At 36.1% G+C, this 15,827-nt stretch overlaps 1 long non-coding RNA gene across 1 annotated transcript; it reads left to right on the forward strand.

The window, feature by feature from the left end:
* The first annotated feature begins 8,081 nt into the window (after positions 1-8,081).
* Positions 8,082-10,722, forward strand: LOC141717167 (uncharacterized). The gene is made up of 3 exons (XR_012573544.1): positions 8,082-8,191; positions 8,330-8,398; positions 10,507-10,722. It is a non-coding gene; the product is annotated as an uncharacterized LOC141717167 (long non-coding RNA).
* The last annotated feature ends 5,105 nt before the right edge of the window (positions 10,723-15,827 follow it).

Genomic DNA, 15,827 nt, shown 5'->3' on the forward strand with positions numbered 1-15,827 from the left:
TCCACAAACAAAAGAAAATAACCATTACCTCCCGATGTAGTCGGAGTAATTGGACCACAGATATCGGCATACACCAGTTGTAAATTCTCCTTGGCATTAAAATTCGCCACTGATGTAAATGGACTCCTTGATTGCTTCGACATCAAGCATCCTTCACACTTTTTAGATGACTGACACAATCTCGGCATTCCATGTGCCATCTTCTCCCTTGACATAAGTTCCAGAGCATGAAAATTCACATGACCCAGACGGGCATGCCAAAACCACGTTTCCTCCTCACTTTTCGACATTAGGCACATAGGATTATTCTCCTCGAGACTGATCTTGTACAGCCGATTCTCAGCTTCTTCACCTTCATCAACAAACGTCCACCTTTTTCATGTATCCATAAGTAATCCCCATCAAGTACAATTTTATTCCCCTCCTCAGATAATTGTCCCAAGCTGATTATATTGTTGCATAAAGAGGGTATATAATACACATCTCTCAAGACCTTTTCTTTGCCATTTTTACACTTGAATGAGATGGTTCCTCTGCCCTTTATGCACACCATGGACCCATCACCAAATTTTACTTGTCCCATCACACTTTCATCCAGTGTTTTGAATTTTCCTTGTTGACCGGTCATATGATTACTTGCTCCTTTGTCCAGATACCACACTTGAGATTGCCTTAGTTCTTCACCACTTGCTCGCAATTTTGGCACTACAGTCTCCTCTTTCAGCAACATTTTTTCTGTCTCGTTCTTATCAATCTCAGCCATAAGTAAGGATGGTTCATCACCTTGTATCTGAGAAAGATTAAGTTCCCTGGACATTTCCTTCTCCTTCCGTGGTTTTCTACACTTCACAATAAAGTGTCCATATGTTTGACAGTTAAAACACCTTACTTTACTTCTGTCACGCACTCCTCGGATGATCTCCTTCCCACGATTTTCTGCACCTCGAGCTCCCTCCTTGCTACTCCTTCTCATCCATTCCTCTCGTGTCAGCATCAGTTGTCTCTCTAGATTTTCTTTTCGCTTCCACTCTTCTTCTGTCATTAAAAGATGTCCTTGACTTGGTTCTGGTTTCCCACGTACGCGTTCCTCATGAGCCTTTAGCGAACCAACTACCTCCTCCACAGACATCTCCTCTAATTTCCCAAATTACTCTATGGCTGAAGCAATATGGAGAAATTTCGTAGGAACAACTCCAAGTAGCTTCTTTACCACATAGCTTTCTTCCATACTCTCACCAAGTGCCTTGATATTTGTAACCAAACCGTGTAACTTCAAATAGAAATCATCCAGTGAATCAGTCTCTTTCATACTCAATGCTTCGAATTCACCCTTCAACGTTTGAGACTTTGCCGCTTTCACTTTGTCTGCCCCTAAACTCATCGTTTTAATGGCATTGCAGGCTTCCTTCGACGTTGTTTTCTCCGCGATTGCCAATAACACGTTCTCCGGAATTCCTTGATAAATGACTGCTAAAGCCTTCTTGTCTATCTTGTCCTCAATTGCCGCCTTCATACTCTTTGGTTCGATGGCGTCCCATAATCCGTATGCTTGCATAAATACTTTCATTTTCAGAGGCCATGCCGCATAGTTTATTTTTGTCAGCATCGGATAGGTTACACCAATTGAGATTTCTTTCGCTTTGTTAGTTTCCATGATGAACAGCTTGAATATGTACCCAGAATGATTACTGACGCTCTACTACCAGATGTAGCACTTAAGCTTAAGCACATACACATTTGTTTACAGAAACACAGAAAGATGCCAAAAAAGACTCAGCAATTTTATTAAACTTCAAATGCAGAATATGTAGAGTACAAAAAGAAAACAATTGCTAAAACTTAGGAACTACCTCTCCCAGTTACCCCACTACTTTACTTGACTCCTATTAATAAGCAACTTCCTAATGACCAAATCACACTGCAATACAACCATATAACAACTATAATTTATTCTTAAAACACGTTTAAATTAAATAGATATCTAACAAGAAGATGGTACAATATAGTCTGGCAGTAGGCATCTTCTTGTGTTTTTTATTGTCCTTTTACAAGCTTTTTAACCCCACTTTTGTACATGCAAATTGCCAAGTACACCACTCTGCTAAATACCCCAGATCCTCTGTTAGAATATTTGTTTTAATCAAAACATGTTTTATGTTTTATGTTTTATGTTTTATTTTATTTGTTAGCAGTCAGCCAGAACGGGTCTTTTGGGCCTTACGTGGTTGTAGGATTGGAATAAAAGTAGTGGTGACTAAGTAGGAGTGTAGTTGTGAGGCTCCTGTTTTGTAGCAGCCCATCACGTACTAGTTGTTTTTAAATTCTCTTGTATGCAGTTTTGTGTGGAATGGTGAGAAGTAATAAAACATATTTGTTCTTGGTATATACATACAAGAAGTGTGCGTGTGTATTGTGCTTGTTCTATATTTGGTATCAGAGCGTAGGAGACGTTCCCGGTGTCAAATGGAGGCGACGCCTAAAACCTAAGAAAGCTCCTTCGGACTGAGCTATCCAATACTAAGACCAACTACACAGCATGGGCTCTAAAAATAAAAGTGTTCATGCAGGCCCATGGTGTGTGGGAGGCAATCGAACCCAAGGATCCCAAGGGTGTCGTGGAGGACAAAATCGATAAGCGAGCTCTAGCCTTTATCTATCAAGGTGTGCCAGAGGATGTCCTGTTATCACTAGCAGAGAAGAAATTGTCCTACGCGTGGACTGCTATCAAAACCATATTTCTGGGAGCAGACAAAGTGAAGGTGGCAAGAGCCCAGACACTTAAGAGTGAGTTCGAAGCCCTGGCTATGAGAAAAGACGAGCAACTCGACGATTTTTATTTGAAACTGAATGGGCTCGTGACCAATATCCGTTCGTTAGGAAAGAAAGTAGATGAGGCGTATGTGGTTAAGAAGCTCCTCCGAGCCGTTCCTTCTAAATTCTTACAAATTGCGTCGGCCATCGAACAATTTGGGGACTTAGAAAGGATGTCAGTGGAAGAGGTTGTTGGATCGCTGAAAGCTCATGAAGAAAGGCTGAGAGGAACAACTGACAACTGTTATTAACAGAAGAATAGTGGAGGAAGAAAGAAAGCAGTGACGGGCAGCTGTTGTTAACCCGGGATGAGTGGCAAAAACGGGCCAACCGAGAAGGGACTCAGGTTGGAGGTAATACTCGATGAATAAGGGATAAAAGCCGAGTACGGTGCTTTAATTATCAAGGTCATGGGCACTTCGCTGCAGAATGTCGCAGACCGAGAAAAGAATGAGAGACGCCTAAGGAGGCAAATCTGTCCAATGTTCAAGAGGACGAACCAGCTTTGCTTATTGCTGAGGTGGGACAAACAGATAATGAAGTCATGCTGTTGAAGGAAGACGCACTGGTGCCAAAACTCCGGACAAATATTGAGGGACAAAGGGAATCCCAGGTGTGGTATTTGGAAAATGGCGCAAGCAATCACATGACAGGACAGCGGGGTAAATTCAAGGAATTGGATGAACGTGTGTCGGGAAAGGTAAAATTTGGTGATGGGTCAATGGTGTGTATCAAGGGAAAGGGGACAGTGGCATTCCAGTGCAAGAATGACGAAGAAAGGACACTCAGTGAGGTATATTACATCTCAAACTTGTGTAATAATATTAAAAGTTTGGGTCAATTATCTGAAACAGGGAATAAATTTGTGTTTGATGGTGACTACTTGTGGGTCTATGAGGCGAGTGGAAAGTTATCGATGAAGGTAAAAAGAACTGAGAATCGCTTGTATAAGATCAGTCTTGAAGATAGCAAACCCTCATGCCTATTAACGAAGCGGGAAGAAGACACGTGGTTGTGGCATGCCCGTCTTGGGCATGTGAATTTTCAAGCTTTGGAGCTGATGTCACTGGAAAAAATGGCATATGGGATACCCACTTTGGTTCAACCGGTAAAAAGATGTGAAGGGTGCTTAATGACAAAGATGCCTAGGAAGCCCTTCCCACACCAAGCCACTTCTGTGTCAAGAAAATTACTCGAGCTTGTTCACGTGGATATCTGCGGACCAATCACCCCATTGACACCTGGAGGTAACTGATATTTCTTGTTATTTGTTGATGATTTTAGCAAGAAAATGTGGGTTTATTTGTTGAAGGAGAAGAGGAATGCCTTCGAGATGTTCAAGAAGTTTAAAGCGTTGGTGGAGAATGAAACAGGGGAAAGGATAAAAACGTTGCGGACAGACCGTGGTGGCGAATTCTGCTCTAATGAGTTCACAAAGTACTGTGAAAAATCAGGAATTTTAAGGCACTACACAGCCCTGTACACCCCGCAATAAAACGGGGTGGTAGAACGGAGGAACATGATTGTTGCTGCCATGGCGAGGAGCTTCCTGAGGGGGGCAAATCTTCCTGCTTACCTGTGGGGAGAAGCGGTACGTCACTCAATCTATGTTCTGAATCGAATGCCCACCCGAAGTTTGAATGGGAAGACACCTTATGAAGCCTGGAATGGAGATAAGCCGGATTTGACACATCTAAGGGTGTTTGGGTGTACTGCGTTCGTGAAAATCCCGTCAAAAAATGTGAAGAAGCTAGACAACCGAAGTGAAAAATAGTGTATCTCGGCAAGGAGCCTGGAACAAAAGGGAGTCGTTTGTTCAATCCAGAAATGGGGAGAGTGCATGTTAGTAGAGATATTGTGACTCAAGAAGAGGATTTCTGGCCATGGGAAAAGGAGACAAATGGTGAAGTTGAGTTTCCGGGAAATTACCTCGAAATAAATGAATTTACAGAAATGATGGCTGATGCTGAACAAGAACTTGTAACTCCTCTACAGTCAATCTCAGTCCAAGCTTCATCTTCCGCACAACCATATTTGCAACAGAACATGTCAGTACCCACAAGTGATGGTGCCACGGAAATGACTGGTGCGTCGTCTGCAACCAGTAGTGAACCAAGGAGGTTCAGGATGTTGGATGATATTTACGATAGCACTGAAGTTATCGATCTGATTGATAAGTTAATGCTACTGAAAGCTGAGGAGCCAATGTCGTTTTGGGAAGCTACAGAATCAGCGGAATGGCAAGATGTAATGGAGTCAGAATTTGAGACAATCGAGGAAAATGGAACTTGGAAGCTTACAACTCTGCCTCCTGGACATAAACCTATAGGATTAAAATGGGTTTATAAATTAAAAAGGGATCTGAAGGGAAACGTGGTGAAGCACAAAGCCAGGCTTGTGGCAAAGGGGTACGTTCAAAGAAAATGAGTGGACTACGATGAAGTCTTTGCCCTGGTAGCCCGACTTGACACGGTACGCCTGCTACTAGCTCTCTCAGCAAAGGAGGAATGGAAAGTTCATCATCTCGACGTAAAATCAGCGTTTCTTGATGGGGAACTCCTTGAAGAGGTTTATGTTACACAACCCGAGGGATTTGTCAAGAAAGTCCAAGAGCAGATGGTGTATAGACTTGTGAAAGCGCTGTATGGGCTTCGACAAGCTCCGAGAACATGGAATGCAAAACTTGATAAATGTCTAAGGGAATTGGGTTTTGAGAAATGTTTACACGAGCAAGCTGTGTATACAAGGTGCAGAAATGGGAAAATACTTGTAGTGGGAGTATATGTTGATGATTTGCTCGTGGCTGGTGCAGAAAAATAGGAAGTAGAGGCATTTAAACAGGATATGAATAAACACTTCGAGATGAGTAATCTGGGGTTACTGTCATTCTATCTAGGAATCGAAGTTAATCAAGAGGGAACACGTACAACCCTGAAACAGTTAGCATATGCTAAGAAATTACTGGAAAAATCGGGGATGATGAACTGCAACCCTTCTAAGTTTCCGATGGAGCACAAGCTACAGTTAGATAAAGACGAGGAGGGAACACTGGTAAATGCAACTGAATACAGCAGTATAGTTGGAAGCCTGCGGTATTTGACACACACTCGCCCAGATATTACTTACGCCGTGGGAGTAGTAAGTAGATTTATGGAAAATCCTACAGTGAAGCATCAACAGGCTGTGAAACATATTTTGAGATATATAAAGGGGACAATTGAATATGGGTTGTTGTATGAAGGCGAAAAAGCTAGTCGAGTCTTGTACGGATTTACGGACAGTGATTTAGCTGGTGATGTCATTGATAGGAGAAGTACTGGAGGGATGTGCTTTTACCTTAACAGATGCTTGATTTCATGGAGTTCACAGAAACAGAAGGTGGTTGTGTTATCCTCGTGTGAGGCTGGATATATGGCGGCTACTACAGCGGCTTGTCAGAGTATATGGCTTTGTGGGTTGTTGAAGGAAATTACAAGACAACTGGTTGGCCCGGTGGTACTGCATATAGATAATAGGACATCCATTGAATTGATGAAAAATCCAGTTTTACATGGCAGGAGCAAACATATAGATGTGCGGTTTCATTTTATTCGTGAATGTATTGAACGAGATGAGCTGGTGGTTAAACACGTATCTACTCAAGAGCAGCGAGCTGACATTCTGACTAAGACGTTGGGGCGATTCAAATTCGAGGAAATGAGGAGGGTGATCGGAGTTGAGAATCGTGCTGCAGAAGGCTGAGTTCTCAGGTGGGAAAACATGTTAAGATTAGGGGGGAATTTGTTGGAATATTTGTTTTAATCTAAACATAATTTATGTTTTATGTTTTATGTTTTATTTTATCTGTTAGCAGTCATCCAGAACTTTTGGGCCTTACGTGGCTGTAGGATTGGAATAAAAGTAGTGGAGACTAAGTAGGAGTGTAGTTGTGAAGCTCCTGTTTTGTAGCAGCCCATCACGTACTAGTAGTTTTTAAATTCTCTTGTATGCAGTTTTAGTTGTGTGTGGAATAGTGAGAAGTAATAAAACTTAGCTGTTCTCGGTAGATACATACAAGAAGTGTGCGTGTGTATTATGCTTCCTTAATATCCTCCTCTCTTGTGCAAATTATTACTACTAGTATATTGTTTTTTTCTTTCCTTTGCAGTAACCAGTAAAAGCAGTATATACTATTAGTTGGTGCACACTTTCACTCGAGTCAGTACTTCATGTTCCTGTTGGTTTAACTCTCGTGTATGGAAGCAACATGCATGTCTTTGCCATATCTGTGTGTTTTACATCAAGATTGTGATTTCTTCATCTTTTAACCTTTTCAGTCTGTTTACCTTATAGTTTTTGTTAGTTTTTTACATGACAATAGTAAATTTGCACTTTACAAGGTGTGTGTGGTTGTGGATAATAATATTGTAATAGACTACGAGTACAAAAGTAGGTGATAGGGTACAAAAGTATGGAAGCTCTAAGAGTTTTAAATTTAACAATAACTAATATTTCTCTGGACCTTATGCTCTTTCTCTCTCACATTTCTCATCAAAGTTTGCAAGTCACGCTCTCATTTCTGATCATAGTTTACTGGATGTATGACTATTTTGAAAGTCACGCTCTCATTCCTGATCAAAGTTTGAACAAAATTCACAAATATTGCTTCTCTCCAAATGCTACTTCAGATTTGAAGTGACAGCTAGATCGACTTTGAATCAGCATATGGATATTTACAATATCTATGCTCCGGTTTGTACCAATCGCAATCTTACTTCACTGCAAGAAAAATGTCAATGGACATCACATATTAGACATCCGTTGCCAATGTCACTGATGTTAAAAGATTTAATGACATTACCCCGTGTTAATCTGATGTCTATATTGTTTCTAGACATCGGTTATTTTACAACCCATAGTATAAATTACCTAAAAAAATTCAAAGCGCGCCCACTTTAATATATTTCCCAGTCAGTCAAAATTTTCTCATTTATTCCAGAATTTCACCCCCCCTTTAGCCAATATTTTTCTTCCCCCCCCCATTTTTTTCTTTCTCTCACTCGCCCCTCTCTCTCACTCACCTCTCTCTCGATTCTTTGCTCACCTTCACTCACCACCACCCTCATTTGTGCTCACCTCTCACCTATACTCATCTTACCTCCCTCCCCCTCTCTCTCCTCTCTCTGCTCATCTTTCCTTCTCAATATTGGTAATAAGATAAGCTTGGTAAGATTATCTTGTTAGAAACTCAAATGGTTAAGCGTGAATCGAACTTCTCTCCTCTGCGTGAAATATTAACCAAATCAAATTTTGTAAATTAGGAGTTTTTTAAAATCAAAACCCTAATTTTGTAAATTGGAGATTTTTCAAACTGAAACCCTAATTTACTTCTATGCACGAGGTATGATGTTTTCATTAATTTCAATGTATTTAAATGGTTTGGAGTGTGTATTTATGAATATTAATTATCGCCTATTTGCCATAAATAATTCGTGAACTTATTTGTGAATAGTAACATTTTTTGTTTATTATGTGACAGTATCATCCTGATGTTAGCAAAGAGGCACAAGCCGGCGAGGTGTTTAAAACCATACGTCTGGCATATGATGTGAGCATCCTGTTCTCGTAGGTTTGTGATATGGTTTCAAACCTAGTGTATATATTTTGTTGTTTGCTGATGTCTTTGGTAAAAGAGATAAATAGTTGAAATTTTAAATTCATAAAAGTTGAGAAAATTGACCAGTGTGTAGTTGCATCTTGAGTTTGTAAAAAAAAGAGATTAGTTGCATATTTACATATTGCTGATAGCATCTTTAATGTAAGTCTCATCTATTAGAATGCAAAGTCGAGTTTGAGTGGGAGTGTTAAAATGTCAAACTCTTCCAGATGCATAGATAATGAATAAAACAAAAGAATAAATGTAGTGCAAATCTTCATCAAGGAAAAAATGGTAGGCAGCTCGGTGCAATAATTTATTATGCATGCATGGTCAACTATTCACATAAGAAATACACAGAAGTCTTCCTAAGAATCAGGGAGTTGTATAGCGTTGGTATGCAGCACCTGTTAAAATTAAAGCCTAGGTTTTATCATTGAGTTACTGGTTGGAAGAGTCAAGTTTGAATGCTAGATATAAGGTATGCTGCATGTTTTCAAGTTAAAATAATATGTAAGTAATGACATAAGCAGTTTGTACACTATAAATAGACGTATCCAGGAACATAGAATTAGCACCAAGTTTGAAAACATCAGAAAGAAGAAAAGAGCCATAGCTCTTGAAAGAAAGAAACAATGCCATAGCCTTAGTGTTGTAAATAAAATAAAAGTTGTAGTGTAGTTTAATTTGACTAGGGAAGCCCGTGCTTTTGAGATAAAAAATATTTTTATTGTTTATTTTTTCGAGCACAAAGAGAGGGCTCCCTAAATCAAAAAATTGTACCAAAACTTTTCTTACTACACAATAACAAACCTAAATTCAACCAGTAGACTATGTATTGTGCTAAATTCGATTGTAGTTATTTGTATTTAGCTAAATTTGGCTAGGTTTTGGACTGATCGTATTTATACTAGTCGAATTTAGTAAATCTAACAAATTTTCATAAATTTGATCGGTTGATTTCGAACTAGTTAAATATGATAGCTTAAATTTAACATGCCAAATTAGATCAAAGGTGGTCGGTCAAATTTGAAAAGTATTAAATTAAATCTCTCTAAACTAAATATCAAATTAAATATGGCGGGTAAATGTAGTCAGGTAGTTCATGCGATTCAACCTTACTAGTCTTAGCATTTTTAATGGCCATTGGTGTTCATAAATCTTTTCAAACTATGTATGTAAGATTCCTTTGGAAAGGTGAAGTAAACAAGGTACCAGGTGTCAATGTAATATGGAGACCGATATGTTCAATCTCTTGGAACCATGCATTAACTCTTATGCATATATGGGATTATGGGTTAAATGGACTCACCCCACTTTGCTGAGAAATTAAAGTTTTTGGACCATGAATATGAGTGATGATTGTTTTCTGGTTTTGGAAAAAGATGCTTAGTTTGCAAAATATTACCCGCGAACCTATCTCTTTTCGAACCGGTAATGGAAATAACATTTTCTGATCTGGTGATGGGACCATTCCAGACCTGGAACCTCTGTTCATGATCCTATTATCACTGACTCTTCATCTCAAATTTTTGCTTCGGTGGGTGATGTTAATAGACTAAGTATATGGTTGCTTTCCCTACAAGAAAAAAGGTCATAAACAATCGAAAACATGTTTTCAAATGACTCTTATCGGTTGAAAATATATGCAGAACCAACCCTCGGATGACCGATCATGTTAGTCGTTCAAAATCTTGATAGAAATGACCCATCGGTTGAAAATAACAGCAAAATTGACCATTAATCGACCGACCTTTACGGTTATTTGTAAGATTTCGATCTCTTAATATGTGACCCCACATGCTACGGTGTAAAGTCATGTCACATCTCTGCTTCTAGGTTTAACACCTGGGTCGGGTCCTTTTCATATCCGTATTTTGCTATAGATATTGGTGATACTATTTTATGGGATGGCTCTTCTAAGACTAAAGTTGTTGATATTTGAAATAATATTCGAGAAACATGGGTGGTTGTTCCTTTGTATAATGGAGTTTGGTTCAAATATGGTATATCTCGTTATGCTAATCTCAATTTGTTATTATGCATTGTCACTTTTCTAGGTGGATTCTGGATAAGCTGCTAGGGCCAATGAACACCATGTGAACATGGACCAAATGTGGAATTCTTTCCTTAGAGAGGTATCTAATAATGTTGATAGTGTAAAAAGTATAGGGTGTTTACTTGCTCTATAGATTTATACATATTTCTTGTGGAAGGAAAGAAATTCTAGAGCTCACGAAACAAGATTTTTTACTCAATCAAACTTCTTTTATCTATTCAGCCTTAAATCAAACCAAGACTTACAAGTTCTAAATGGTTGTCAAAATATATTTGTACTAGAACTTATATTTATATCAGCGGGTTCGCTCCCTTTTAAAAATTATTGGCTAAGTGTTAAAAGTCAAATTTATAAGGAGCAATCTCCCTTGTTTAGTCGAAATCTTGTTGATTGTTAACTTGCATTATTTTTGGTAATTTATCTGCATGAAGGTGCACTAGGGTATGAATGATCTCCACATTTGTTGATGCATTAGTTGAGAGTATTAGGGAGGTAGGATTGCTTGGTTAAAGGTTTATCTTTTAGTTTTAAAGTGGGTGTTAAGGTGGAAAGGTTGAGAGTAGGACATTTTGATTTTCCAGATTTGCACACTAGTTGTAGGTGAGTTTTGAATGGGTATTTCTTAGGCCTGGCCTGCACAGAGTTGGGAATTGATATATATTTGAGTCCAGGGGCAATAGATTTAAGAAAACCTTTCATTTACTGAGGTACACAAGCGAAAATGCTAAATCTGTCGGAACAGGGGACAGTTTAGGTTTAGTGTAGTTTGGATAGCTTGTTTTTACTCTAGTACTTTTTATTTTTATTCTCTTTTTCATATATTAATAATTTAGCCAAAAAAAACATATTTTATGATAATATAATCAATTTTTAACTGTTCTACAACTACAAAGTGTATGTACATGATGTCACATTTGTTATCGGAAGATAGGTTTTATTTATGATAGTAAGATAAAGAAGAACGAAAAATTGTCATTGCTTTTCTTTTCTTGTGAATTTGTTGTAATTTCTATTGGGATAATATAGATATAATATTGGAAATGAATAATTTTTTGGAAGATAATTGAGTAGATTAATTACGAGTTGGAGGACTCGGATCCCAGCGTGTTATTTCTAATGAATAATTAAATCCATAGATTCTTTATTTAGTGTATGTTATGCACCGCGTTGTGCATCAAAGGATTCGTGGTGCATATGAATCTCACCCTTAAAGATGCAATAAAAAATTTTGTGTCCATATTGCAATTCATAGATAATATATACTACTCATTTACATTCTCTAAAGAATAACCTTTTGGTATCACCAATTTATTTTAGTATAGTTAATTACTTGAGAATTTTATCCACGTAATTTTTACATTTTACATAATCATCACACCAGTGGTTGCATCTATAGGGAAACTACAAGGAGGAACTTATCAAAAGATTCAACTACTTTTTGCCTTCTGTAATACAATATCTTCTTTACACTCTTAACGATGTATAGTGTCGGGGCTACAGGATTCCAGTTTTTCAAGAATATCAAGATACATATAGTGAAAAAAAGACTTAGTACTTTGATAATGAATATTTAAGTTTTTCACATAGTTATTCATGTAACCATGTGCAAGTAACATTAGGCAAAAAGTCCTATGTCCTTATTAGATACTATTAATAGATGTCGCCGACTGAATTTTGTTGTTGTTAATTGTGATATAGACCTAATTACTGGACATAAGATGGGACCAACCAAAGACATAACCATTAAAATATAGGTGCATTTTGATCTTTTTCTCCAATCAAAGTTTTAGTTAATTTTGGACAGTTGAAAAATAAAGAGAACGACCTCCTGACCGACCTATCGGAGGTCCGTAGTTTGGTCGAGTTTGAACTTAACAGCCATGCTGAGCAAGATTGAAGCTGAAAGTCAACAATGTTGACTTGGGTTACTCAACATTGAATAAGTACTTGCAAATAATCTATATTCCGCTTTAATCAGTATAAAAAAAGGATTAGGTATATACACATATGGTTGTGATAATTGCAGTGTTGAAGTCGTGAATAGAAGTGAATTTCATTAATATGTTCATGCATCGGAGTAATAAGGTTGAATATATTTGAAGTAGTTCTTAGGGTTATTGTGAAGATCTCAAAGGTTCAGATGAAGTTTATTGAATACTATAGAAGACGAAATAATGTATTATGAAGATTATAATACCAAGACCTGAGACCGTAATTGAACAATCAACTGAGATGCATTCTTTAATAATTTGAGCCTCAAATCATTTTTCTTAATTCTTTCTCTCAACACTGCCTTTACTTCTCCAACACATATTAGCTTGTACTTGACGTACACATTTTCTTTTTTAACAGACTATTACACTAGGTGTTAGTGATTCATAAAAAAAATTGAATATTATCTCTAGGAAGATTGTTAAGTGAGGAATCACACTGAATTATTATTTCATATGAATTTCAAAGACTAGAAGATCTAAAAATTAGAAGAGGAAATGCATAAAATTAAGATTATAGAGATCAGGGTTAAAGTTTCAAGAACAAAAAGGCTTCAACGGATCACAATTACAGGAACATTTCTATTGTTTTTCGTTGGACCCAAGACGTAAAATCTCAAGTAAACTCTAGCTTATAGATGTGTATACCTCGGTTGCCATCAACTCAAGGAAGTCTAAATACCCAATCACTATAATCGTTGTTCCCCGTCGCCTTTCTGGCTCCTCATGTGGCTCTAGTCGACTTCTGGGAGGTTAAAAGCTATAATTCCTTCCAAGTAAAGTCCATCTCGACTTGTAGAGAGTAAAATGTTGACATGTAGCTTTATTGGGACCCTTATGTCGACTTTTAGCCCTAAACAAATGAAAATTGCTACTCATGTGGCAAACTGCAACTAGTCGATATGAACCTTACATTGGTCGACATCTAGGCTCTAGCACTTATTTTGGTTGACATCTAGGCTTCAAGCGAAATCTAGTATGGACATGTAGCTCCCTATAAGAGCTAGTGTCGACTTCTAGCCTTCCCAATACCATATTGACTTCAATAAAGGTGAGGAATATGGATTTTAATGAGAGATGTCGACATGTAGATTCTAGTGGTCGACTTCTGAGCATAAAATGGTTCGCTTAAGTTCAAATTAATCGACGAAAATCTGCCACCTTACCTATCCCCTTGTCCTAACTACAATTCAGATTGGCTATATAATCAATCAAATCAGCAGCTACTTCTCAAACATTCTCCAACAGTTAAAGCGAAGTTGTGATTCAAAATTTTGTTGATTTTACACGAAGAAGTGCTATTCAATATTCTACACAACATTAAAGACTTACATAACTACACTCATATGTTATAGATCTATGTTTTGGTAGATTATTTGATAGGAAAATTTTAGCTTGTTAGAGTGATAAGAAGAAACTTATATAGCACAACTGATTGTAATGGTTTCTTTTAGTATTGTTGTTTCGAATACTTAGTATTCGAAGATGTAAGCAAATTGTGAGGATTATTTTCTTAATAAATAAATGAGTAAATCGCACTTTGCACCCCTTTATAGATATTCACTTTTTCGGTTTGATCTTAAACTTTTAATTTTGGCAGAATGCATCCCTCAACTTTAAATTTCGTTTCATATCGCACCTCTTTTAACAATTTTCGATGGTAAAATTGGAATAAATTTTTATATTTATATTATTACAATGTGCACCCCATATTTATAATATTGTAACAGATTACCCCCCATTTTAATTTCGACGACTAATTTGCACTTTGCATCCCAGAACTTTGGCTGAATCTCACTTCAGGTTTAATATTTTAAACTAAAACAGTTTGCACCCCAAAGTTTAGAAACGCTGTCAATAAGCCTCCCTTGAACATTTCTGACGTTAAGTCAGACGTTAACGTTATTGTCAGAGGGGTATTTCTGGTAATGTATATTTTTAAAAAATTTATGCAAACGTAAATTACAGTCTGCATCCCATATTTTATCTTTAATCTCATTTTAGATCTATAACTTTGAATTATAACAGTTTGCATCCCACAATTATTTTAAACAAATAAACAAATTTATCTAAAATAATTCAGTTTTCTTTTTCCAAGTTTATATAATTTAAAATAAAATATAATAAGTCGAAGTATAATACTCTCTCTATCCCACCCAATTCTTTACATTGGAATATGAAGGCTCGACACGCATTTTAAAACTCTTACGAAATATAGTTGCCTCATTTTTTTAAAATTCTTTTCTTCCAAATAAAAATTTAATGTTAAATTTTTATAAAAAAAAGAAAATTTTAAAAATCAATTATGGTACTATAATTTGTAGTAGCCTCAATTATGAGACGGATGGAGTATTATATTAAGAAAAAATAGTAAATAATCATTAGCTAAATAAAACAAGCATAACGAGAATATTTAAAGATAGTGTGATCATAATACTTGAAAATTAATTTGAACGAACAAGATTAAATAATATTATATGATATCTACTTGTACAATACTTAAAATATATACTTAAATTCATAAATAACTTATGCTTTTATAATTTGTAAATTTTATAAATAAAATAATATCATTTTATAATATTCTTAATCATCTTTCTCTCTATTTTCTTTCTGATTTCAATTATATTATAAATGTAAAAATAACACTGAATTAATTATTATTTTATGAGTTTCATGTAAGTCATAAAATTTTATAAATTGACTTTTAGAATTTAATATACAACAAATATAGTAAAGATTCCGCGTTAAATATATAAACTAGACCAAATTAACTAATGGTCTAGTTTTAAAATCCTAATGTGAACATAAAAAATAATATAACTCGATTTATTTTTTGATAATTTGTAATTACCATTATTTTTTGATAATTGAATTACAAAACTCTAGGATGTAAAGTAAGATTTGAGGAAAATTCTAGGATGCAAACTGAAATATAAAAATATTACCAAAAATGTCCTTATGACAATTAACATTAACGTCTAATTTAACAGCAAAACTATCAAAGGGATGCAAAAAGTCACCGTTTTTTAAGTTTATGATGCAAACTGTTAAGGTTAAAAGTAATAGTACCAAAGTGAGATTCAGCCAAAGTTTTGGGATGCAAAGTGCTAATTAGTCAATTTCGACTCATTTCAAAAAATATATAAATTTGTATGATAATATTAGATAATATTTTTTCACTTAAAAATAATTAAAATATAAATAATCTCTATTAAATCTGAATAGAAATCACATAAAAATGTTTTATCCATATTAATTTAATTTAAATACTATGTAGATAATTTTAAATTATACATATTTTTAAATAATAATATCAAAAGATATTTAT

Source organism: Apium graveolens, chromosome 4 (assembly GCF_009905375.1).
Source record: "Apium graveolens cultivar Ventura chromosome 4, ASM990537v1, whole genome shotgun sequence".
In the NCBI taxonomy this organism is placed as follows: Eukaryota; Viridiplantae; Streptophyta; class Magnoliopsida; order Apiales; family Apiaceae; genus Apium; species Apium graveolens.